Source organism: Coregonus clupeaformis, unplaced genomic scaffold (assembly GCF_020615455.1).
Source record: "Coregonus clupeaformis isolate EN_2021a unplaced genomic scaffold, ASM2061545v1 scaf0570, whole genome shotgun sequence".
Lineage (NCBI taxonomy): Eukaryota > Metazoa > Chordata > Actinopteri > Salmoniformes > Salmonidae > Coregonus > Coregonus clupeaformis.
The window spans coordinates 142,501-167,742 of record NW_025534025.1 but is presented as its reverse complement, the minus strand read 5'-3'; the positions used below and the strand labels follow the sequence as shown (position 1 = coordinate 167,742).

Below are 25,242 nucleotides of genomic sequence, written 5' to 3'. Positions count from 1 at the left end.
TGGTAGACTGGTAGCATGGTAGGATGGTAGGATGATAGCATGGTAGTATGGTAGACTGGCAGCATGGTAGGATGATAGCATGGTAGGATGGTAGGAGGGTAGGATGATAGCATGGTAGTATGGTAGACTGGCAGCATGGTAGGATGATAGCATGGTAGGATGGTAGCATGGTAGCATGGTAGACTGGCAGCATGGTAGGATGGTAGACTGGTAGCATGGTAGCATGGTAGCCTGGTAGTATGGTAGTATGGTAGTATGGTAGACTGGCAGCATGGTAGCCTGGTAGTATGGTAGGATGGTGATGATAGCATGGTAGTATGGTAGGATGATAGCATGGAGGTATGATAGGATGATAGCATGGTAGTATGGTAGGATGGTAGCGTGGTAGCATGGTAGTATGGTAGGATGGTGATGATAGCATGGTAGTATGGTAGTATGGTAGGATGATAGCATGGAGGTATGGTAGGATGATAGCATGGTAGTATGGTAGGATGGTAGTATGGTAGGATGATAGCGTGGTAGTATGGTAGGATGGTAGCATGGTAGGATGGTAGGATGATAGCATGGTAGTATGGTAGCATGATAGCATGGTAGCCTGGTAGTATGGGAGTGGGCCTGTTCATTATGACTAATACATTGTCAACAGAGGTTCCCTAGTGGGAGAGCAGGGAGTGATGCGTCCTGATAGGTTCCCTAGTGGGAGAGCAGGGAGTGATGCGTCCTGATAGGTTCCCTAGTGGGAGAGCAGGGAGTGATGGGTCCTGATAGGTTCCCTAGTGGGAGAGCAGGGAGTGATGCGTCCTGATAGGTTCCCTAGTGGGAGAGCAGGGAGTGATGCGTCCTGATAGGTTCCCTAGTGGGAGAGCAGGGAGTGAAAGGCTGCGTCCTGATTCTTTACCCTTCTCCCAAAGTACTCACTTGCACATTTTCTCGCATGGATTTAACATGGCGGAAACTCCCTCCAGCCAATTCTTACACCAATCCAATACTTTTAAAAAAATGGCAGGGAGTGTACAAGTGGAGAATCCAGAGTAGTAGGTCCCTCCCCTCACTTAATACACCACGATCTCTGCTAGTATGATGCCATCTAAGGTCACTGTCACTAGGAGGAGTAAGACATGGAATTTTAGAATGTTAGTAGAATTCTACATCAATGAGTAAGACAGAGAGGGCATAGAGGTCACCATGGGGAAGAATGACTCAGACTGCATCCCAAATCCCACCCTATTCTATTCCCTATTTAGTGCACTACTGTTGACCAGGGCCCACAGTGCTCTGGTGAAAAGTAGTGAACTATACAGTATAGGGAATAGGGTGCTATTTGGGACACAACCTAGATGTAGTCTCTCATACCAGGCTTCTAAGCTCTCCTCTCCTTCCCCTCCTCTCCTCTCCTTCCCCTTCCCCCTCCCCTCCCCTCCCCTCCTCTCCCCTCCTCTCCTCTCCTCTCCTCTCCTCTCCTCTCCTCTCCTCTCCTCTCCCCTCCCTCCCCTCCCCTCCCTCCCCTCCCCTCCCCCCCTCCTCTCCTCCTCTCCTCTCCTCTCCCTCTCCTCTCCTCTCCTCTCCTCTCCTCTCCTCTCCTCTCCCTCTCCTCTCCTCTCCTCTCCTCTCCTCTCCTCTCCCTCTCCTCTCCCTCTCCTCTCCCCTCCCTCCCCTCCTCTCCTCTCCTCTCCCCTCCCTCTCCTCTCCTCTCCTCTCCTCTCCTTCCCCTCCCCTCCTCTCCTCTCCAAGTGTTGTCTTCAGACACGCGGCTCATGGGGAACAAGACTACTTTAGAAGTGCATGTATCTCCAGAACCTGGGGACCCCAGGGCCCGTATCCATAAAGCGTCTCAGAGTAGAAGTGCTGATCTAGGATCAGCTTAGCCTTTTTAGATCATAATGAATAAGATTATATGGACAGATCCGAGATCAGCACTCCTACTCTGAGATTCTTTGTGGATACGGGCCCTGGGAGCTCTGGTATGAGTCCATCTTAGGTCAGTGGCACTAGGAGAAGAGAGAAAGAGAGGGAGAAGAGGTCACTGAAGATGAGTGACTCTTTAGAAATGTCCTCGTGCTGCTAGGCTTTCTGACAGGGTGGTAAGACACACAGCTGATGAACAACTCCGCTTTAGATGAACCTGAGGCCTGTTCAGTAGTGCGTATTGTTCAGGACAGACAGACAGACAGACAGGGGCCTATGTAACAGACACAATTCTCCATTGTAGGGACCAGAGAGCCATGTCCTGGACCATTTCATACAATCCTACATTACCGTTGTAGAACATAGCATCCCATTGAACCACAAGGATAGTGTCATACTGTACCTACCATCTGTGTACGTTGGAGGTGAATGGATGATTGTATTGTATTGTGTTATTTAATGCCCTGGCCTGGCCCTGGTCTGAGCCTGACCTCACTACTCTGCTGCCCCCCGCCAGGCAGGCCAATCAATAGTGGATGGTGTTGGCTAGCCACCTGGCCTGGCCCTGCTCTGAGCCTGACCTCACTACTCTGCCCAGGCATGTCAATCAATAGTGGATGGTGTTAGCTAGCTGCCTGGCCTGGCCTAGCCTGGTGCATGGTAGCATGCAAGGCTGAGTGCAGTGGCCTCTCCTGTGTAGCTTCTCTCTGTTGCTAGTGGTGCTACTATCTGTCACTGCCTAACGCACTGTGCAGGGGGAGGCCAACCCATAGAATTAGAATGATCATTATGATGATCAATAGAATCGTTATATTTCTACGGGGAAACCCTCCTCCTGGCTTCCTGCAAAATACCTCTCAGACCACAGAATGATATATTTAACAGGATCTCTGTGTCTGCGTTCATAACCAAGTGGGAAGGTGGTAACTACCAGTTGTGAAGTCATAAATACCAGTTGGATGTATTCACGTGCTTTGAACTCGCTAAGAAACCACTGATTGGTTAATGGCCAACAAACTGCATCAACACATAAACTACAAGTACAGCTATCATGCTTGTAAACAAATTATAGTGTTTGAAAACCATATTAATAGATTGCTTTTTATAAATAATGTTTTGTTGTTGCATTTAACTGCCGAAAACGCTGTTATCCAGGTCATTTTCCTTAGTAGGTGACGTCAGAGGTCAGCATGTGGGAGAAGTCGGAGCTCAGAGACGATAGACGAGTTTCCTCACTAGTAATTACCAGTTGGAGGGGCGTTGAAGTGGGGTTTTCCCCAGTGGTATGTGGTAAATACCACCATCCCACTTGGTTATGAACGCACCATCAGACCAAGTCCTTTGCATTATTGTGTTAGAGGAGCTCATTAAGCTAAACCTCCAGTAGTAGATGTGACATTGGAGCAGGTAAATCACCATGCTTTGAAAGAATGTGTGGTACATCTCTTCACTGTATATATTTACTCCATTCCTTGGTGAACCCATTAGCACATTAACCCTAGCCTGGGTACTAGTCTGTTTAGCTATCATTCCCTCCCTTGGTGAACCATTAGCACATTAACCCTAGCCTGGGTACCAGTCTGTTTAGCTATCATTCCCTCCCTTGGTGAACCATTAGCACATTAACCCTAGCCTGGGCACCAGTCTGTTTAGCTATCATTCCCTCCCTTGGTGAACCATTAGCACATTAACCCTAGCCTGGGCACCAGTCTGTTTAGCTATCATTCCCTCCCTTGGTGAACCATTAGCACATTAACCCTAGCCTGGGCACCAGTCTGTTTAGCTATCATTCCCTCCCTTGGTGAACCATTAGCACATTAACCCTAGCCTGGGTACTAGTCTGTTTAGCTATCATTCCCTCCCTTGGCACTCTTTGTTATGCCATGGTTGGAGTGGAATGTTACCACAAACAGATGGGATATTTGAGAGGGTTAAAAGGCCATGCTTTCTGAGATTATACAGGATGTGTGGTACTGTATTTCAATGTGTGGATCATGGGGGTACTGCCTTTATCTGTCCAATGAAATGATCTGAATAAACTCTGCTCCACAGGGTATCATGTTGCTATTAATAGCTGCAGCTTTGGGGCCACAGCTTAACTACAGCATCAACCTACTTTGAACCTGCAATAAAAACCCATCTATAAACTCTAACATCTCTTCACTTCACCATCTGCATTGAATTATACCTCAATGTAGGTCCCAACCAATGCATTTTATTTTTGTTCTTTAAAGACATGATAATTACTCCAGCGTCACGGGGATTTAGGGGTTAAAGAAGGGCATTGCGCGCAGCTCGCTAAAATGGTGGGAGGCTGCAGAGGATTCCCTAGCTCTGTTCCGAGCCGTTATGCTACATGCTTGTTGCTGACGCTGAGCCCTTTCTAAAAGGAAACAGCTGGTTACGTAACGCCCTGGACCAGAGCTAGGATCCCCATGCTTCTCGGTCCCGTCCGCGCTCCGCTCCGCGTCGTGTTGTTCACACTTGGCTTGGCTTTGTTTATTCCCAGTCCAAAGTCCGACAGACAGACAGCTCACACACAACAGCACAGGACAAGGAGACAGACCACTCGGTTGTACCAACTTTTTTCCCCGAAAAACTCTGCTCCAAACCGTAAGTAATTCTACCAGGCAAACTTTGCGCGTAGATGTTGCACAATATAAATTGTAGTTCTTTGCAAATACTTAGCCTACGTTTTTCCGTGGAAACGAGCGCAGTTGTTTTGGGGGGTGACACGGTTGGAATGTTGGTGAGCGCTTTGGAAGAGAAAGAAGTGAAATGGGGGTGACTGTAGAGTTGTGGATATAAAGAGAATTTCGGGGACATAACTTTGGAACGGTAAAAGCAATGCTCCTGTGTTTCTTCAGTTGCTGATGATGTGGCGTGCGTGTGTGGAACTGGTGGTTGGACACCAGAGCTCAAGCACGAACAGCTGGAATTGAGACCAGTCGTTGCCCGGGCATTGCAACTTTATAACCATAACGTTACCATCATCTATTCTCCTAATGATGTGGATACATTGTTGCGAAGTTATATGCTGAATCGTTGTTGCTGCATCATGATAAGAATATGCACACTTTGTTGTTCAACATTGCAACATTTCTTGTCGTGTTCTCTCTCTCTCTCTCTCGCTCTCGCTCTCTCTCTCTATATATATATATATTTGAGAGGTGTTTTAAAATTTGTGAAATTGAAAATGGAAGTCTGAAACATGCCTTCTCAGTCTCTGACAGCCTGATTTTGGGAGACCAATACAACTTAGTAAGGGTTTATCCTATTGTTATAAAAAAAAAAAAAAAGCATCTGTTGTTGTTTTTTCCATTAGCTGGTCTGGAATGGTCTACCACGTTGGTATAAGGTACATCCTTTCCTCCTGTTGTATTTGATATTATGTGAACGTTCAAACTAAGACGGAGGGTTGAACAGTGCGGGATCCTTACATACACTGACCTCCACATTCTGTAGTGTAGATTTTACTTCCAACACATGGAACATACCGCCAAGTACTTTACAAGCGGGTTTGGCCGGGGCCGTATATATATTATCTCTGTCTCAATGCTGAACTAGGATCCGTTTTGTATTTTATAGTTGTAATGGATAAGATTACACGGACAGAGGGGACCTGATCCTAGATCAGTACTCCTGTTTTTGAACACGGGGCCCAGAGCAGAGGTTGTTTGGAAACGTATTCTACCAGACCAGTGATGATTTAAAGCAGAGGCTGTGTGTCCAAAAGAGAGTTAGTATGCTGTCCCAAATGGCAGCCTATTCCCTACATAGTGCACTACTTTTGACCAGGACCCATAGGGTTCTATATACAGTATAGTGTTCCATTTGGGACAGAACTCAGTAGCAGGTCAGGGGAAGCAGGGGAGCCCCTCAGGGCAGCAACAGACTAGTGTGTTAACAGTACAGTAACATATCTCAGTAGCAGGTCAGGGGAAGCAGGGGAGATCCTCAGGGCAGCAACAGACTAGTGTGTTAACAGTACAGTAACACATCTTAGTAGCAGGTCAGGGGAAGCAGGGGAGATCCTCAGGGCAGCAACAGACTAGTGTGTTAACAGTACAGTAACACATCTTAGTAGCAGGTCAGGGGAAGCAGGGGAGCCCCTCAGGGCAGCAACAGACTAGTGTGTTAACAGTACAGTAACATATCTCAGTAGCAGGTCAGGGGAAGCAGGGGAGATCCTCGGGGCAGCAACAGACTAGTGTGTTAACAGTACAGTAACATATCTTAGTAGCAGGTCAGGGGAAGCAGGGGAGATCCTCAGGGCAGCAACAGACTAGTGTGTTAACAGTACAGTAACACATCTTAGTAGCAGGTCAGGGGAAGCAGGGGAGACCCTCGGGGCAGCAACAGACTAGTGTGTTAACAGTACAGTAACATATCTTAGTAGCAGGTCAGGGGAAGCAGGGGAGATCCTCAGGGCAGCAACAGACTAGTGTGTTAACAGTACAGTAACATATCTTAGTAGCAGGTCAGGGGAAGCAGGGGAGACCCTCAGGGCAGCAACAGACTAGTGTGTTAACAGTACAGTAACTGTTCTAACACACACGGCAAACTCCAACCTACATACTGGATGTAACTATCACCGTATCATCAGACTCCTCCTCTCTGTAACATCAGACTCCTCCTCTCTGTAACATCAGACTCCTCCTCTCTGTAACATCAGACTCCTCCTCTCTGTAACATCAGACTCCTCCTCTCTGTAACATCAGACTCCTCCTCTCTGTAACATCAGACTCCTCTCTATAACATCAGACTCCTCCTCTCTGTAACATCAGACTCATCCTCTCTGTAACATCAGACTCCTCCTCTCTGTAACATCAGACTCCTCCTCTCTGTTTTAACATCAGACTCCTCCTCTCTGTAACGTAACATCAGACTCCTCCTCTCTGTAACGTAACATCAGACTCCTCCTCTCTGTAACGTAACATCAGACTCCTCCTCTCTGTAACGTAACATCAGACTCCTCCTCTCTGTAACGTAACATCAGACTCCTCCTCTCTGTAACATCAGACTCCTCCTCTCTGTAACGTAACATCAGACTCCTCCTCTCTGTAACGTAACATCAGACTCCTCCTCTCCGTAACATCAGACTCCTCCTCTCCGTAACATTAGACTCCTCCTCTCCGTAACATCAGACTATCAGTCTTGTTTCAGATCTCCTCCTCTCTGTAACATCAGACTCCTCCTCTCTGTAACATTAGACTCCTCCTCTCTGTAACATCAGACTCCTCCTCTCTGTAACATCAGACTCCTCCTCTCCGTAACATTAGACTCCTCCTCTCTGTAACGTAACATCAGACTCCTCTCTGTAACGTAACATCAGACTCCTCCTCTCTGTAACGTAACATCAGACTCCTCCTCTCTGTAACGTAACATCAGACTCCTCCTCTCTGTAACATCAGACTCCTCCTCTCTGTAACATCAGACTCCTCCTCTCTGTAACGTAACATCAGACTCCTCCTCTCTGTAACATCAGACTCCTCCTCTCTGTAACGTAACATCAGACTCCTCCTCTCTGTAACATCAGACTCCTCCTCTCTGTAACATTAGACTCCTCCTCTCTGTAACATCAGACTCCTCCTCTCTGTAACGTAACATCAGACTCCTCCTCTCTGTAACGTAACATCAGACTCCTCCTCTCTGTAACATCAGACTCCTCCTCTCTGTAACATCAGACTCCTCCTCTCTGTAACGTAACATCAGACTCCTCCTCTCTGTAACGTCAGACTCCTCCTCTCTGTAACGTAACATCAGACTCCTCCTCTCTGTAACATCAGACTCCTCCTCTCTGTAACGTAACATCAGACTCCTCCTCTCCGTAACATCAGACACTCAGTCTTGTTTCAGATCTCCTCCTCTCTGTAACATCAGACTCCTCCTCTCTGTAACGTAACATCAGACTCCTCCTCTCTGTAACGTAACATCAGACTCCTCCTCTCTGTAACATCAGACTCCTCCTCTCTGTAACATCAGACTCCTCCTCTCTGTAACGTAACATCAGACTCCTCCTCTCTGTAACGTCAGACTCCTCCTCTCTGTAACGTAACATCAGACTCCTCCTCTCTGTAACGTAACATCAGACTCCTCCTCTCTGTAACGTAACATCAGACTATCAGTCTTGTTTCAGATCTCCTCCTCTCCGTAACATCAGACTCCTCCTCTCCGTAACATTAGACTCCTCCTCTCCGTAACATCAGACTCCTCCTCTCTGTAACGTCAGACTCCTCCTCTCTGTAACGTAACATCAGACTATCAGTCTTGTTTCAGATCTCCTCCTCTCTGTGTATTTAAATGCAGTTTTACAGGTTATACAGGACAATGTCGACATGGGTAATTTAAACGCCATGTTGGTTAAACTCAATAGTGTGTGTTTGTTGTATGTGGCTCAGTGGCAGAGCTAGCTGTATTTGACTGGTGTGGACCCTAATGGCATCACACCAGCGTGTGGGTGGTGGGTACACCGATGGCATCACGTCAGTTGGCCAGTCTCTCATTGTGGGTGACTTGCCCTCCCAGTGTGGACATGGGTACACCGATGGCATCACGTCAGTTGGCCAGTCTCTCATTGTGGGTGACTTGCCCTCCCAGTGTGGACATGGGTACACCGATGGCATCACGTCAGTTGGCCAGTCTCTCATTGTGGGTGACTTGCCCTCCCAGTGTGGACATGGGTACACCGATGGCATCACGTCATTTGGCCAGTCTCTCATTGTGGGTGACTTGCCCTCCCAGTGTGGACATGGGTACACCGATGGCATCACGTCATTTGGCCAGTCTCTCATTGTGGGTGACTTGCCCTCCCAGTGTGGACATGGGTACACCGATGGCATCACGTCAGTTGGCCAGTCTCTCATTGTGGGTGACTTGCCCTCCCAGTGTGGACATGGGTACACCGATGGCATCACGTCATTTGGCCAGTCTCTCATTGTGGGTGACTTGCCCTCCCAGTGTGGACATGGGTACACCGATGGCATCACGTCAGTTGGCCAGTCTCTCATTGTGGGTGACTTGCCCTCCCAGTGTGGACATGGGTACACCGATGGCATCACGTCATTTGGCCAGTCTCTCATTGTGGGTGACTTGCCCTCCAGCCCTCTCAGTGTGGGCATTCCTCTCTCATCAATGCCAGGGATTGACTGGCTGAGAGTCTCTCTCTCTCTCTTTCACTTTTACTTTAGAGTTGTTGATCTGATCACCTCGCTGGACTTTGTTGGGTTTTCCCCCTGTGTTTAGAGGTAGAAGCTAGAAGGAAAGATGTGGCCAACATAGTTGTTACTGGCCCAGCCCCTAAGATCTGTTCACAAACCCAGAATAAATATAAATTAATGTTGTTTTTACATTTAATTTTTTACATTTTTAGTCATTTAGCAGATGCGCTTATCCAGAGCGACTTACAGTTAGTGAGTGCATACATTTTCATACTGGCCCCCCGTGGGAAACGAACCCACAACCCTGGCGTTACAAGCGCCATGCTCTACCAACTGAGCTACTAACTTTTTAGAAAAACTTATTTCAAAGTTTAATAAACCATACACCTCTATGCACAAGGACTGCTTTTAACCATTTCTCTGGAAAATGTACCATAACTAATTTAGTGGAAGAACTGTGCAGATGCAAACTTTGGTAACGGAATTACGGTAAAATCTTCCTCAGGGTTTTATGCGACCACGTTTTCCCAAACATTCTGTTAAATATCTGCTCCAAATGTAAGATCAAAAGATGTCTGCAGAAAGAATGGGGCGTCAGCTACGACATGGCACCTTGAGGTTGAAAAAATATATATTTTGGTTATTGAACTACAGTACGTGAAGTGGATTTACACCCGGTAACGAAATTACGGTAACAGAATTACATAATTGGTCCCTGATCTGTAATATACAGAAATGCATAATTATGGATATAAATGTATATTGTTCTGCATATCTAACATACCTCTTGAGCTGTCTGTGACCTCCTGACTGGTGGTTCTTTATTTAAACAAGCTAAATATGCTTCTCTGCTCAAATCTGGGTAAAAGATTGAAAGGAATGTGAGTCTTATTCAGTACATTTAGTTATTGCTTGCCAGCAGACATGCCAGCTAAGATCGTTAGACAAGCTAGCTACTCTAACTTGATTGACAGCCTGAAATGGCGTCTGGGTAGCTAGTTATGAGGATGGGAGATTGGGAACCTATCTGGGCCAGCTGAAGTGGCTAGTCGTATTACAGATCATCTATAGGTTACTTGCTTTCTAGGCTTGTTAGTGGTAGGCTACTTGGAACTGTTGATAAATCAAGCACACCAATCACCAGCTGCTCTACCGGTGGGAGGATGTCTGTAGTGGTTTGACCCAACAGGTTGTTTCTTTCTTCATAAGGATATCATTTCATCAGATTTAACTCTTCAAATTCAACCGATGAGCCCTCAAGTCAAACTTTGAACCTAAAACTGTAAATAGTCCCTTATCCTTGCAGCCACAGTAGAGAACATTGCGTCCCTGTAACTACTAGACTCTATAGCCATAACCATGTATTTATCCTCTGTTTACATGTTCCTGGTAGTCGGGGGGGGGTGTATATGGGGTTTAGGAGGGGCCAAGCGTGAGACTTCTTTCTCAGCAGGGTCTCCCTCATTCAGACAAACAATCCCCCCCTCCCAATCCTCCCATTCCTCCTACTCTTTCTATCCCCCCGGCCGGTTGTTATGGGAACGACACGGAAGGAATCTTAATGAAGTTGTATGGGAGGTTCAAACCGGTTTTGTCACCATCAGTGCAAACCAATCTTTGGTTGAATAGATTACGGAGCCCAGTGGTGCCTCCCAAATGGCACCCTGTTCCCTCTATAGTGCACTACTTTTGACCAGAGCTCTATGGCCAGGGTGCCAGTACTGTTGGGGCTCACGCTGCTGACAAGTCCAGGCAGCACCCCTCAATGTTTACACCTCTCTCCACCCCCCCTTTCCGATCCTCACCCTACACCCCCTTGTTTCTCTAACCCTCCCAGCCCAGTTACCCCAACCAGGAAGGGGATAGTTTTACACCTGTTTTTAAAACGCCTTTTAAAAACAGCCTCAGGTCACTTGGTCATAAGTAACCAGTGTTCTGGTGAGAAAGGGACATCTTTCATATCTGTCTGCTGTTGCGGGGAAGATGAGTGCGTCCCAACCCGACACCATATCCCCCTATGTAGTGCACCACTTTTGAACAGAGCCCTATTCCAACCCTGGTCCGAAGTAGTGCACTACATATGGAATAAGGTGCCGTCAGGGATGCAGTCTGAATGTACGGCTGTGGTGGAGTGGTCCTCTCTCCTCTCCGTGTTGAGTTTCACCTTTTGTTCAGGGATCAGAAAGAGGCTGAATGCTGCCATTGTTTTGGTGGCCAACTCAAATCGGGGCCCTGTCTGTCTGTCTGTCTGTCTGTCTGTCTGTCTGTCTGTCTGTCTGTCTGTCTGTCTGTCTGTGTCTCTGTCTCTGTCTCTGTCTCTGTCTCTGTCTCTGTCTCTGTCTCTGTCTCTGTCTCTGTCTCTCGAGGATGGTTGCTGGAGGGTGTTGGTTATGGAGTGTGTGAGAGAGAGTAAAAGGTAGAAGGGGGGCCAATGGGTGCAAGGGTTTTGTTAGGGAGGGGACGTGTTGTGTGGGTTTGGAGAAAAGTTTGTGTGTTTGCCCATGTGTGTGTGTAGTGTTAACCAGAGACTGGCTAGACCAGCTGGATGCTGATGAAACTTAACCTTGCCCTCCTTGGGGAACAGGCTTGTTCAAGTGGACGACAGCTCCATTAAAACAGTGTGTGTGTGTGTGATATGTCCATTAACAGGGGAAGCCTGTGTTCTAGCTAAATTAGCAAACCATTAGGATGATGTTTGACGACAGCCCAGTGCCTGTGGGAGGGGAGTGACTAAACACGACTGGTGTTAAACACGTCCACTCAGGCTCTTTGCGCTACACTCTACACTTGAGAGGACTTGTAGTGTTGTCACGATGCCAGTATCACCATGCTACGATACCAGACTTTCCTTGGCAAAAAAGAAAAGAAAACGCAAAGCAGATGAAACTCTTTGGTCCTTTAAAAACCTAGTTTATGTCAAATGTTGTGTGCTATAACTTGCTAAATAAACATGTGGCTCAAAAATAATAAACGTGTGACTCAGGATGACAACATAAGGCTATTTTTTTCTTCTCCAACATTTAGGACGGTGTTCCTCAAGAAATAAAGTCCTCTGCGTGTTTTGTTTCCTTTGATTTCTTACTTCCTGGTATCAAGATACTGGACGGGTGACAGCCCTAGAGCACTGATTAGTCAAATTGAAACATTTGTTTTGCCTTCTCATTGGCTACTAATAAACACAACATTTATATATACATGTTTTGCCTTCTTTTGTTGTCTTACAGCCTGAATTTAAAATGGATTAAATTGAGATTCGTCACTGCCTACACACAATACCCCATAATGTCAACTGGAATTATGTTTTTAGAATTCTTTACAAATTATTTCAAAATGAAAAGCTCAAATGTTTTTAGTCAGTAAGTATTGAACCCCTTTGTTTTGGCAAGCCTAAATACATTCAGTAGTACAAATGTGCTTAACAAGTCACATAATAAAGTTGCGTGGACTTCTGTGTGCAATAATAGTGTTTTTAACGTGATTTTTGAATGACTACCTCATCTCTGCACCCCACACATACAATTATCTGTAAGGGTCCCTAAGTCGAGCAGTGAATTTCAAACAGATTCAACCACAAATACCAGGGAGGTTTTCCAATGCCTCACAAAGAAGGGACCCTATTGGTAGATGGGTAAAAAAATAAAATAAAAGCAGACATTGAATATCCCTTTGAGCATGGTGAAGTTATTAATTACACTTTGGATGGCGTATCAACACACCCAGTCACTACAAAGATACAGGCGTCCTTCTTAACTCAGTTGCCGGAGAGGAAGGAAACCGCTCAGGGATTTCACCATGAGGCCAATGGTGTCTTTGAAACAGGTACAGAGTTTAATGGCTGTTATAGGAGAAAACTGAGGATGGATTGTAGTCATACTAACCTAAATGACAGAGTGAAAAGAAGGAAGCCTGTAAAGAATAAAAATATTGCATCCTGTTTGCAATAAGGCACTAAAGTAAAATTGCAAAAAATGTGGCCAATAAATTAACTTTATGTCCTGAATACAAAGTGTTATGTTTGGGTTAAATCCAACACAACACATCACTGAGTGCCACTGTACATGTTTGGCCTACTTGTTAGATATTTGGAGATATAGCCATTCCAGAGAGGCTATGTATTTCCCAAAGAAACCATAGACTGAATTGTCTTGCAGGACGATTTGCACTAGAGATCCTGGTTCGAATCCAGGCTCTGTCGTAGCCGGCCGCGACCGGGAGACCCATGGGGCCGCGCACAATTGGCCCAGCGTCGTCCAGGGTATGGGGAGGGAATGGCCGGCAGGGATGTAGCTCAGTAGAGCATGGTGTTTGCAACGCCAGGGTTGTGGGTTCGATTCCCACGGGGGGGCCAGTATGAAAAACATAAAATAATGTATGCACTAACTGTAAGTCGCTCTGGATAAAGAGCGTCTGCTAAATGACTAAAATGTAAATGTCTTGTCCTTCTGGCCTCCTGCACGGCTCTAACCAGCTCAGGGGTGTGACAGGAGTCAGTGGGCCCATGTCTAAGTTGTGTAACCTGTGTGTGTGTGTGTCAGCATGGACCCTTATGTCATCCTGCAACAGAACAACAAACGTCAGAAGTAATCTTATCTTTGGACGTTCACCTTTTAACACACAAACAGAAGCACATTCTTTCCCTGTCTCTGTAGGCACTCTAGATACAGTCTATCATAGAATGTCCTTAATTCCCCCTTTAGTTTTAGTTACTATGTGAGCAGAGAAAGCGGGAGGAGGTTTGGGAACAGGTTATTTTTCTTCTGTCTGGGCTATATTGATCTCTGGCTCCCTATTTTTTAGTAATTAGTGTCTTCATTTTTAATGGCAGTGCTTAAAGCATCAGACAAGCTCAGTAGCCTACATAGTGTTGATTTTATTTTTGTAAATTATATTTCTTTGGGTACTTTTTACCCCTTTTTCTCCCCAATTTCCTCAATTGTCCCATCGCTGCAACTCCCGTATGGACTTGGGAGAGGCGAAGGTCGAGAGCCATGCGTCCTCCGAAACACGGCCCTGCCAAGCCGCACTGCTTCTTGACACACTGCTCGCTTAACCCGAAAGCCAGCCGCACCAATGTGTCGGAGGAAACACCATCCAGCTGGCGACCGAAGTCAGCGTGCATGTGCCCAGCCCGCCACAAGGAGTCGCTAGAGCGCGATGGGACAAGGACATCCCGGCTGGCCAAACCCTTCCCTAACCTGGACGACGCTAGGCCAATTGTGCGCTGCCTCATGGGTCTCCCGGTCGCGGCCGGCTGCGACACAGCCTGGGATCGAACCAGGGTCTGCAGTGATGCCTTAGACCGCTGCGCCACTCGGGAGGTCCCATTTTATTCAAACAGGGTTTGTCTATATATATATATTTATATATCAGTACCGTCTATCAGCAGTAATGTCAGTAGTGAATTCTTGGTTGGTGAGCAGACCTCTCTCTCTCTCAATTCAATTTCAATTTAAGGGCTTTATTGGCATGGGAAACGTGTGTTAACATTGCCAAAGCAAGTGAAGTAGATAGTAAACAAAAGTGAAATAAACAATAAATATTAACAGTAAACATTACACTCAGAAGTTTCAAAAGAGTAAAGACATTTCAAATGTCATATTATGTATATATACAGTGTTGTAACAATGTGCAAATAGTTAAAGTACAAATGGGAAAATAAATAAACATAAATATGGGTTGTATTTACAATGGTGTTTGTTCTTCACTGGTTGCCCTTTTCTTGTGGCAACAGGTCACTAATCTTGCAGCTGTGATGGCACACTGTGGTTTTTCACCCAGTAGATAAGGGAGTTGATCAAAATTGGGTTTGTTTTCGAATTCTTTGTGGATCGCTGTAATCTGAGGGAAATATGTGTCTCTAATATGGTCATATATTTGGCAGGAGGTTAGGAAGTGCAGCTCAGTTTCCACCTCATTTTGTGGGCAGTGTGCACATAGCCTGTCTTCTCTTGAGAGCCAGGTCTGCCTACGGCGGCTTTTCTCAATGGCAAGGCTATCTCTCTCTCGCTCTCTCTCTCTCTCTCTCTCGCTCTCGCTCATAGACTCTTATCTCACTTTACTGAGTGTTGTTTTCTCTCCAAAGCGTTGAGGCCTGTTGCATCAGCCGACCCCAGTGGGTTCTCTCAGTAGTGCCTGGTACAGCTAGAAACAGGGGAGGAGGAGAGGGAAAACTACTGGAGGAAAAGAGCCAGTTAAGGAGAGAGAGAGAGAGAGAGGACTGAACTAACTTGTTTGTTGACACCCGAAGTGAAAGCAGAAGAAAAGGGTTGCATCCCAAATGGCTCACTATTCCCTATATACTGCAGTGCCTTATGGGTCCTGGTCTAAAGTAGTGCACTACATAGGGAATAGGGTGCCATTTGGAAAGGCTGTCATATGATCCTAAAGCCCTCTGCTCTGGAGGCTTCTGGGATATTTTAGGGTTTGAAAAAAAGAACATGTTGGTGAGGTGGAAAAAAAGAGACGTAAAGAGACGTTATTAGACAGAGAGAAAGAGAGGTTATTAGACAGAGAGAAAGAGAGGTTATTAGACAGAGAGAAAGAGGTTATTAGACAGAGAGAAAGAGAGGTTATTAGACAGAGAGAAAGAGAGGTTATTAGACAGAGAGAAAGAGAGGTTATTAGACAGAGAGAAAGAGAGGTTATTAGACAGAGAGAAAGAGAGGTTATTAGACAGAGAGAAAGAGAGGTTATTAGACAGAGAGAAAGAGAGGTTATTAGACAGAGAGAAAGAGAGGTTATTAGACAGAGAGAAAGAGAGGTTATTAGACAGAGAGAAAGAGAGGTTATTAGACAGAGAGAAAGAGAGGTTATTAGACAGAGAGAAAGAGAGGTTATTAGACAGAGAGAAAGAGAGGTTATTAGACAGAGAGAAAGAGAGGTTATTAGACAGAGAGAAAGAGAGGTTATTAGACAGAGAGAAAGAGAGGTTATTAGACAGAGAGAAAGAGAGGTTATTAGACAGAGAGAAAGAGAGGTTATTAGACAGAGAAAGAGAGGTTATTAGACAGAGAGAAAGAGAGGTTATTAGACAGAGAGAAAGAGAGGTTATTAGACAGAGAGGTTATTAGACAGAGAGGTTATTAGACAGAGAGGTTATTAGACAGAGAGAAAGAGAGGTTATTAGACAGAGAGAAAGAGAGGTTATTAGACAGAGAGAAAGAGCGGTTATTAGACAGAGAGAAAGAGCGGTTATTAGACAGAGAGAAAGAGCGGTTATTAGACAGAGAGAAAGAGCGGTTATTAGACAGAGAGAAAGAGCGGTTATTAGACAGAGAGAAATAGAGGTTATTAGACAGAGAGAAAGAGAGGTTATTAGACAGAGAGAAAGAGGGGTTATTAGACAGAGAGAAAGAGGGGTTATTAGACAGAGAGAAAGAGAGGTTATTAGAAAGAGGTTATTAGACAGAGAGAAAGAGAGGTTATTAGAAAGAGGTTATTAGACAGAGAGAAAGAGAGGTTATTAGACAGAGAGAAAGAGAGGTTATTAGACAGAGAGAAAGAGAGGTTATTAGACAGAGAGAAAGAGAGGTTATTAGACAGAGAGAAAGAGAGGTTATTAGACAGAGAGAAAGAGAGGTTATTAGACAGAGAGAAAGAGAGGTTATTAGACAGAGAGAAAGAGAGGTTATTAGAAAGAGAGGTTATTAGACAGAGAGAAAGAGAGGTTATTAGACAGAGAGAAAGAGAGGTTATTAGACAGAGAGAAAGAGAGGTTATTAGACAGAGAGAAAGAGAGGTTATTAGACAGAGAGAAAGAGAGGTTATTAGACAGAGAGAAAGAGAGGTTATTAGACAGAGAGAAAGAGAGGTTATTAGACAGAGAGAAAGAGAGGTTATTAGACAGAGAGAAAGAGAGGTTATTAGACAGAGAGAAAGAGAGGTTATCAGACAGAGAGAAAGAGAGGTTATCAGACAGAGAAAGAGGTTATTAGACAGAGAAAGAGGTTATGAGAAAGAGAGGTTATTAGACAGAGAAGGAGAGGCTATTAGACAGAGAAAGAGAGTATGACAATTGGGTACTTTCTCCACCACTGAGGTTATTAGACAGAGAAAGAGAGCGGGAGAGAGGTTATTAGACAGAGAAAGAGAGGTTATTAGACAGAGAAACAGAGAAAGAGAGGTTATTAGATAGAGAAAGAGAGATTATTAGACAGAGAGAGAGAGGTTATTAGACAGGGAGAGAGAGGCTGTTAGACAGAGAGAGAGAGGCTATTAGACAGAGAGAGAGAGAGGGGCTATTAGACAGAGAGAGGTAGGTTATTAGACAGGGAGAGAGAGGCTGTTAGACAGAGAGAGAGGGGCTATTAGACAGAGAGAAAGAGAGGTTATTAGACAGAGAGAGGTTATTACACAGAGAGGCTATTAGACAGAAAGAGAGGCTGTTAGACAGAGAGAGAGAGAGAGGGGGAGAGTGAAGTGACTGTGCCTGTATTCCGTGTCCAGAGTAGGACGAGGTCCCCACTGTCAATATAATGTTATTCATTAGGATCTAAAAGGTTAAACTGATCCCAGATCAGCACTTTGAGACCCTTTGTGAATGCGGGCCCTGGTCTGTGATTGGTAGGCTACAGTAGTGTGTTAACCACTCATGGGTCTTTGTAAAACGTGTGTAGCAACGTGTTTACAGCCTCTCTGAATGACGACAGATGTCTGTCACTCACACACACACCCCGAACACACATACACACACATTCCGAACACACATACACACACACCCTGAACACACATACACACACATTCCGAACACACATACACACACACCCTGAACACAGATACACACACAGGCCATGCCTCAGCAGAGGATTAGTAGACAACACTTTTTATTTGAGACATAAACTTTGATTTTATACACTGTAAAGTCTTTATGCATGCTACTGAACTCTCTGAAAGTGTCTAGTGTGTTTTATTGACCAATGAGGATCGGAGACAAACATATTTAAAGAGAGGACTTGTGTTCTCTGCTTTCACTTGAGTCCTAAACTCATCAGGATATCATGGTCTGAATCACTCACTTGTTAGTATTAGATGGCAGTAATTAGAGATAAAGTTACAACACTTATCAGTAACTCTTGTTGCAAAAAATAAAAATAAAAAAATCACTGCAGTGATGTCATCAACAGCAGCTTTGAGGTTAGAGTCTAGGAGACTTAATTTGACCATTAGCCTCTGTGATCTCTGGATATGCCTGGTAAGATTAGAGGCACACCGCAAAGACAAATGGCTACGAGCAGTGGAGGCCACAGTGAGTTAGCTCTCACATGTTGGGTGGCGGTGAACTGTGGCGTTTTAACATATACAGTACCAGTCGAAAGTTTGAACACCCCTACTCATTCAAGGGTTCTTACATTTACATTTACATTTTAGTCATTTAGCAGACACTCTTATCCAGAGCGACTTACAGTTAGTCTATTTTCTACATTGTAGAATAATACTGAAGACATCAAAACTATGAAATAACACATATGGAATCATGTTGTAACCAGAAAAGTGTTAAACAAATCAAAATATATTTGAAATTCTTCAAAGTAGCCACCCTTTGCCTTGATGACAGCTTTGCACACTCTTGGCATTCTTTCAACCAGCAGTCACCTGGAATGCTTTTCCAATAGTCTTGAAGTAGTTCCCACATATGCTGAGCACTAGTTGGCTGCTTTTCCTTCACTCTGCGGTCCAACTCACCCCAAACCATCTCAATTGGGTTGAGGTTGGGTGATTGTGGAGGCCAGGTCATCTGATGCAGCACTCCATCACTCTCCTTCTTGGTCAAATAGCCCTTACACAGCCTGGAGGTGTGTTTTGGGTCATTGTCCTGTTGAAAATCAAATGATAGTCTCACTAAGCCCAAACCAGATGGGATGACGTATCGCTGCAGAATGCTGTGGTAGCCATGCTGGTTGTGTGCCTTGAATTCTAAATAAATCACTGACAGTGTCACCAGCAAAGCATCATCACACCTCCTCCTCCGTGCTTCACGGTGGGAACCACACATGCGGAGATCATCCGTTCACTTACTCTGCGTCTCACAAAGACATGGCTGTTGGAACCAAAAATCTCCAATTTGGACTCATCAGACCAAAGGACAGAGTTCCACCGGTCTAATGTCCATTGCTCGTGTTTCTTGGCCCAAGCAAGTCTCTTCTTCTTATTGGTGTCCTTTAGTAGTGGTTTCTTTGCAGCAATTCGACTACGAAGCCCTGATTCACGCAGTCTCCTCTGAACAGTTGATGTTGAGATGTGTCTGTTACTTGAACTCTGTGAAGCATTTATTTGGGCTGCAATCTGAGGTGCAGTTAATTGCCGATTTTCTGAGGCTGGTAACTCAAATGAATTTATCCTCTGCAGCAGAGGTATCTCTGGGTCTTCCTTTCCTGTGGCGGTCCTCATGAGAGCCAGTTTCATCATAGTGCTTGATGGTTTTTGCGACTGCACTTGAAGAAACTTTCAAAGTTCTTGAAAGTTTCCGTATTGACTGACCTTCATACCTTCATGTCTTAAAGTAATGATGGACTGTCGTTTCTCTTTGCTTATTTGAGCTGTTCTTGCCATAATATGGACTTGGTCTTTTACCAAATAGGGCCATCTTCTGTATACCACCCCTACCTTGTCACAACACAACTGATTGGCTCAAATGCCACAAATTAACAAGGCACACCTGTTAATTGAAATGCATTCCAGGTGCTGTCATCAAGGCAAAGGGTGGCTACTTTGAACAATCTCAAATATAAAATATATTTAGATTTGTTTAACACTTTTTTGGTTACTACATGATTCCATATGTGTTATTTCATAGTTTTGATGTCTTCAATATTTTTCTACAATGTAGAAAATAGTAAAAATAAAGAAAAACTCTGGAATGAGTGGGTGTGTTCAAACTTTTGACTGGTACTGTAGAATCTTCTGAAAATTAACCATGGTGATAGCCAGGCTGTTTTCAGTCGTTGGTCTGACTTTATGTAGCCCTGTTCAGAAAAGATTACCCATATTGCCAGTAAAATAGCACCACCGTAAAAACATTTACAGTATTATACAATAAAACTAACAGCAATGTACTGTATCAATTATTTATAGTAAATTGGCCTAAATCGCAATGCACTCTAGACAGGGCCGCACACAGACCTTTTCAATGGGCAGGTGTTCAAAATGAAAAAAAGGCCACCCACTCATCAAAACTGTAAGCGGGCTAATTACAGTGCTGCCTGAAGACATGACTGACATGGGGAAAAGAGGGCTGTCAGCTGATCGTTGATGATTGATAATAATATAAATAATATGCCATTTAGCAGACGCTTTTATCCAAAGCGACTTACAGTCGTGCGTGCATACATTTTTGTGTATGGGTGGTCCCGGGGATCGAACCCACTACCTTGGCGTTACAAGCGCCGTGCTCTACCAGCTGAGCTACAGAGGACCACATTGATGTACAGTTGAAGTCGGAAGTTTACATACACCTTTTAGCCAAATACATTTAAACTCAGTTTTTCACAATTCCTGACATTTAATCCTAGTAAAAATTCCCTGTCTGAGGTCAGTTAGGATCACCACTTTATTTTAAGAATGTGAAATGTCAGAATAATAGTAGAGAGTGATTTATTTCAGCTTTTATTTCTTTCATCACATTCCCAGTGGGTCAGAAGTTTACATACACTCAATTAGTATTTGGTAGCATTGCCTTTAAATTGTTTAACTTGGGTCAAATGTTTCGGGTAGCCTTCCACAAGCTTCCCACAATAAGTTGGGTGAATTTTGGCCCATTCCTCCTGACAGAGCTGGTGTAACTGAGTCAGGTTTGTAGGCCTCCTTGCTCGCATGTGCTTTTTCAGTTCTGCCCACACATTTTCTATAGGATTGAGGTCAGACCCATTTGCGACCAAGCTTTAACTTCCTGACTGATGTCTTGAGATGTTGCTTCAATATATCCACATAATTTTCCTTCCTCATGATGCCATCTATTTTGTGAAGTGCACCAGTCCCTCCTGCAGCAAAGCACCCACACAGCATGATGCTGCCACCCCTGTGCTTCACGGTTGGGATGGTGTTCTTCGGCTTGCAAGCGTTCCCCTTTTTCCTCAAAACATATCGATGGTCATTATGGCCAAACAGTTCTATTTTTGTTTCATCAGACCAGAGGACATTTCTCCAAAAAGTAAGATCTTTGTCCCCATTTGCAGTTGCAAACCGTAGTCTGTCATTTTTATGGCAGTTTTGGAGCAGTGGCTTCTTCCTTGCTGAGCGGCCTTTCAGGTTATGTCGATATAGGACTTGTTTTACTGTGGATATAGATACTTTTGTACCTGTTTCCTCCAGCAACTTCACAAGGTCCTTTGCTGCTGTTCTGGGATTGATTTGCACTTTTCGCACCAAAGTACGTTAATCTCTAGGAGACAGAACGCATCTCCTTCCTGAGCGGTATGACGGCTGCGTGGTCCCATGGTGTTTATACTTGCGTACTATTGTTTGTACAGATGAACGTGGTACCTTCAGGCTTTTGGAAATTGCTCCCAAGGATGAACCAGACTTGTGGAGATCTACAATTTTTTTTCTGAGGACTTGGCTGATTTCTTTTGATTTCCCCATGATGTCAAGCAAAGAGGCACTGAGTTTGAAGGTAGGCCTTGAAATACATCCAATGGTACACCTCCAATTGACTCAAATGATGTCAATTAGCCTATCAGAAGCTTCCAAAGCCATGACATCCTTTTCTGGAATTTTCCAAGCTGTTTAAAGGCACAGTCAACTTAGTGTATGTAAACTTCTGACCCACTGGAATTGTGATACAGTGAATTGTAAGTGAAATAATCTGTCTGTAAACAATTGTTGGAAGAATTACTTGTGTCATGCACAAAGTAGATGTCCTAACCGACTTGCCAAAACTATAGTTTGTTAACAAGACATTTGTGGAGTGGTTGAAAAACGAGTTTTAATGACTCCAACCTAAGTGTGTGTAAACTTCCGACTTCAACTGTAAATCTGCTTGTTAGCTACCTCCTATGGATTTCTGTTACTTTAACGCTCTTAAATAATAACTTCACAATATAATATGAATAATCTTCTAACTTATGATATATGGCTGGCTGGCTGATGGCGTGAGGATATTTTAGAATAGAGTCTGGGCTATCTGTGTTGCTGCGGCCCTGACACACACACACACACACACACACACACACACACACACACACACACACACACACGTAAATCAAGTGTTAATCAAGTGTTAATCAAAATGTTATGCTGCTGTGACTGACTCAGGGTAATTCCACAGTAACAGAATGATGCTTGGACTGATTTTTCACTTTAAAAGTATGCCATTGATTGCACACAAAAAAAAAAAACATTGATTGCAAAGTTGAACAAACCATACAACATATGCACAAGGACTATTTTTAACAATTTCCACTGAACATTTTACAAAAACACATTTACTCCAAGAAGAGTGCAGATTTGTTTGGTAAAAGAACGATGGTAAAATCAAACATTTATGTAGCATATTGGCCCTTTTTTAAATATATGGGGGGGTTTTGGTAACAGAATGACACTAGGCAATATTTCTTTTAACTTACAGAAGGCAAATAATTTCTGCAAAACTAAATATAAATATAAGAGCACTATTTTCATGTCATCCAACAAATGTAAACGCCTGGAGTTTGCTAAACGGCTTTGAGTTGGAACTGGTGCTTTAGTCAAATGACATGAGAATAGAGCTCTTTGACCACCAGTGGTGGGTTTGGTGTTGAAATAAGGATGTGATAAGCAGGAAACAACCCCAATAACTACTGTAAAATATGGTGGTGGATCTTTGATGTTATGGGGCTGTTTTTACTTCCACTGGTCCTGGGGGCCTTGTTAGGGTCAACGGCATCATGAACTCTACCAAGTACCAGGACATTTTAGCCCAAAAAACCCGGTTGCCTCTGCCAGGAGGCTGAAACTTGGCCACAAGTGGTTCTTCCAGGCAAGACAATAACCCCAAGAACACATGAAAATCCACAAAGAAATGGCCACACAATCAACAGTTTGCAATGGCCATCTCAGTCTCCAGACTTGAAACCAATTGAAAAGCTGTGGTTTGAATTGAATTGAAGAAGGCAGTCCATAAGCTCAGATGAAGGAGATCAAGGATCTGGAAGGATTCTGTATGGAGGAATGGTCTAAGATCCCTCCCAATGTGTTCTCAAAACTCATAAAACATTTTATCCTCGCAAGGTGAGGTATTGAAAACAGAGTGGTCAATAATTTTGACCCCTACCTTTTTAGAGAAGAAAAAATATTTATTACTTGTTAATCAAAGTCTCTCTCTGAGTATTAGTATAAAATAATATAATTTCCCAATTATTTTAGCAACAATATAGCTCAGTATTTGAATTATTTTATAGTATTTTTTGCTCATCTTAATCAAGGGTGCCAATACTTTCAGACCCCTCTGTAGTTCTAATACCTTTTAAAGGCCCAGTGCAGTAAAAAACGTGATATTCCTGTTTTTTTGTGAGGTTGGGATAACACTGTGAAATTGTGAAAATTATGATAATGCCCTTTTTAGTGTTAGAGCTGTTTGAAAATACATTGCTCTTTGCGAAGAAGCTATACCATTTTTGGGGGGACATTTTAATTGAAAACAATCACACTAAGGTACTCCATTGTTACCCAGAAATGATTTGATATTGAGATAAAAATGACTGGACCTTTTTGTGACTTTCTGCTAGATGTTTTCTAAGACCCCTTTTTCAATCTGTTTGACCAGAAATCAAAAGCCTTTGCTTGTTCCATTTTATATATGCCTTTAATTTTTTTAATTTTTTTAAAAATAGACTCTTCCCACTGGGCACACACTGGTTGAATCAACGTTGTTTCCACATCATTTCAATGAAATAAGTGGAACCAACGTGGAACAGACATTGAATTGACGTCTGTGCCAAGTGGGTCAGCTTTCATTTGACACCCAATGTGATGCGCTCCTATGAACTTCACGTGTTAGTGCTCATGGGGCTTTTTATTTATTTATTTATTTATTTATTTATTTATTATTTATTTCACTTCCAGTCCCCCATGTTGTTTTTTTTATGGGGCTTTTTACATGGAGATGCCCCGTAACAAAGCATTGTAGCTAGTGAAGTTGCAGTATCTGGAGAATTCTTCATGGCAGTTTTACATAATGCAGTTTTACAAATAGCATCCTTTTTCCCTTTTATGGGCCCTGGTCTAAACTAGTGCACTATATATATAGGGTGCCGTTTGGCACGCGTCCTTGGTGTGCAAGTTGGTGTCCAGTTCTGTATTACAGCCCTTGTTTTCCCACTGTATCTGTCCCTGTTTAAAAACAGTATGTTGAGACCATTTTAAACTGGCTTTACTGCCTGACTCCCAGACTACTGGAACGACTGGGCTGCCTTGTGGTTGGAGGGGCTCTTTGAACACATCGTTAACATGGCAGTAAACTGGTCCTGTTGACTAGACAACATAACGTAACAGGCCTGTATGTTTCTATATATTAACGTTCGGGCGTCTTGGCTGTCCAGACCGCTTTAAGTCCAATGTTTGACCGATGTTAGCCATGGTGTAACCTCTTTTGGTCTGCGTTCCGATTTCCTGCTCTTTTCCCGAAGCGGGAACTCGCACAAACCCTGTCATGGGATTTGAAAGTATTGGATTGGTGTAAGAATTGGCTGGAGGGAGTGTCCAAGTGCATATTTTGGGAGAAGTGTGGAGAACCGGGAAGTAGATTCTCTCTCCCTAACACCTCGTCGTTGTAATGACCTACATTATCTTAAAACTTCCTGGTCAATAATACTCTCCAGCTGTCACTGTGAGGTGGAGTATAGATAGCCCATGCTGTTACACCCTCTCTCTCTCTCTCTCTCTCTGTTACTCCCTCTATCTCTCTCTCTCTCTCTCTGTTACCCTCTCTCTCTCTCTGTTACCCCCTCTATCTCTCTCTCTCTGTTACCCTCTCTCTCTCTCTCTGTTACACCCTCTCTCTCTCTCTCTGTTACCCCCTTTATCTCTCTCTCTCTCTTTGTTACTCTCTCTCTCTCTCTCTCTCTCTGTTACCCCCTCTCTCTCTCTCTCTCTCTCTCTCTCTCTCTCTCTCTGTTACCCTCTCTCTCTCTCTGTTACCCTCTCTCTCTCTTTCCAGTACACCCTCCCTCTCTCTCTCTCTCTCTCTCTCTCCAGTACACCCTCT

At 44.0% G+C, this 25,242-nt stretch overlaps 1 protein-coding gene across 1 annotated transcript in view; it reads left to right on the top strand.

Moving 5' to 3' along the window:
- Window positions 1-4,243: 4,243 nt before the first annotated feature.
- LOC121583033 (CD82 antigen-like) overlaps window positions 4,244-25,242 on the top strand; it is a 66,560-nt gene continuing 45,561 nt past the window's right edge. The window contains exon 1 of the mRNA XM_041899242.2: window positions 4,244-4,518. The gene's annotated coding sequence lies outside the window, so the exon portion shown is untranslated. The remainder of the gene's footprint in view (window positions 4,519-25,242) is intronic.